Source organism: Tupaia chinensis, unplaced genomic scaffold (assembly GCF_000334495.1).
Source record: "Tupaia chinensis unplaced genomic scaffold, TupChi_1.0 Scaffold000578_2, whole genome shotgun sequence".
NCBI lineage: Eukaryota > Metazoa > Chordata > Mammalia > Scandentia > Tupaiidae > Tupaia > Tupaia belangeri.
The window spans coordinates 7960073-7962297 of record NW_006160094.1 but is presented as its reverse complement, the minus strand read 5'-3'; positions in this window follow the sequence as shown (position 1 = coordinate 7962297).

Genomic DNA, 2225 nt, shown 5'->3' with positions numbered 1-2225 from the left:
GCCTCTTCCACTGAGACCAAACCCTGGTTGGGAAGAACGAGGCAAAGTCCATGTCTTTCAAACCAGGTACAATCAGCCCTTTTTCATGGCTCTCTTGTGCTTTTGGCATAGGGCAGCACTGACCTCTCATTCTTTTCCTTTTCCCCAGAGAGGAGGGGGTGAGAACCTCTCTTCTTGAGGATATGAAACTAGATAACGAAACAAAAGAGAGGGAGGTGCCGAGAAGCCTGAGAAGCCTTAATTAAGCCAGGGTGGGTGGAGGGCACATCTAATGGGCGCTGGGCGGGCAGCATCTTTCTGTGTGCAGGCAGAGTCGGTTGGTGGGGGCAATTAGGCCATCGGAGTTAAAATCTTCCCCTTTAGAGATAACAATTTTTGTTTATAAGTACTTGTTGTGGGATGAGCTCAAAGCACTTAATAGATGCTGGCCAATTGCCTTGTCTAGCAAATATTCTGGCAGCCAGGCAAAGAGAGAGAATTACTTCCATTTTACAGGTGGGGAGACGGAGCCACAGGAGAGTGGGGCCATGCCCTAAACCAGCTCACAGAGCTGGAAATAGAAGGTGAGCCTTCTAGTAGCACCCTCCCAGCTCCCTGCATCAGGTCTCCTCCTTCCAAATGTCCCCGAAAAAGGACAGCCACTTGCTGGTCAAAGGAAAGCAGCCATCACTCTCCAGAACTACAATTCCCATCAGACGAGAGGAGACAGGCTGTGCCCTAGTGCCAGTCCAGATTCCCAAATATGGAGACAGACTGGGCTTTGGAAGAGGAACGGAATGCATTGGGAGGGAGGGAGGGAAGGAGGGAGGGAGGATGAGGTAAGTTTGGAATATTTAACTCTCTCACCTAAATGTCTGCCCAGTCTTTAAAATGTAGCAGCCAAAGTCACCATCTTTTAATACATTTTTCTCACTTTTCAAATTGAGCAGCTAGTTCAGATAAACATGGTTTTCTCCTAGGATAGGTGAGTGATGGGGCAGTTGTGGTTCTAGGAGGTCTGACACCCCTTTCCTGAATCTGCACAGCTCTGACAGTGAAACAGCAGGTGCAGACACTCAGGTGGCTGAACGGCAGGCCCAGCAGCCCGGGAGGACCAAGGTTACTCTGTTTCTGCCTTGGAACCCACTGAGCTCTCCTGGTGGGGAAGGCATGGAAGAATGGTTTCCACCAGTCCTGTCTTCATTCTTCATCGTTTTACCGTCAGTTAAAGCAAAGTCGGAGGCACGGGGGCTAGATAATCAGGGGATGCAAAGTGTGAAACCAGATCTCTGCCCACAAAAGCTAAGCTCTGGGGGGCCAGCAGGTGGCATGATGGTTAAGGCACTGGACGCTCCCACATGACCAACCGCATTTTGAGTCCCAGACCTGCTGGCTTGCTTTCTCACTTGCCTTCTCTTGCTCTCTCTCTTTCTTGAGCACGCATGCCTTATAGCAAAAAAATAATAATAGTAATAATAAATAGAATTAAGTAAATAATTCTTTTAAAAAAAAAAGCTGATCTCTGGGAGAGAGGGTGGAGGGAGGAACAAGACAGACATGCAAGGCGATATATAATGTGTGCTTTTTTTTTGAGCCATGGGGCATGTGCTCTCGCTAGAGAGAGACAGACAGAGACAGTGAGAAGGAAACTGAGAAATTACCCCCTGGAGGGATGGCCACACCTCAATCCCTTCTCCTCCATTCTCCTCCTGGGATATTGGACATGCACGCACACGCACGTGACATGATTTTCAAGCTGCCGTGTCCGAGACTCAAACCATGATTGGCCCATGTGGTAGTCCAGCACCTTAACCACTACTCCACCTGCTGGCCCAAATATATGCTTTTTTTTTTTCATTGCTAGAGGGCACATGTGTTCACCAGAAAGAGAGAAGCAAAAACACCCGCCAGTGGACATGGTCTCACTGTAGTCCGTCTTCTCCTTTGCTCACCTTGTCAGGTTTGGGGATGCACACTCATACCTGCCATGTTTTTCAAGCTGTTGGGGCCAGGATTCCAGTCACAGTAAGCCATATGGGATCTGGTCTCCCCAGCCACTAGGCCACAGGGCCAGTCCTACATACTTTTTATTCTATAGGTACCAGGCACTGTTCTAACCACTGGAAATACAACGATGAATGTGTCCAAAGGAAAAGCTTCTGCCCTTACTGACTACTTTCCGGTAGTCCCTGAAGTCTGGGAACAGCCTGAAAGTGCAGAGCTCTGAGATAAATATGAGCTCAGTG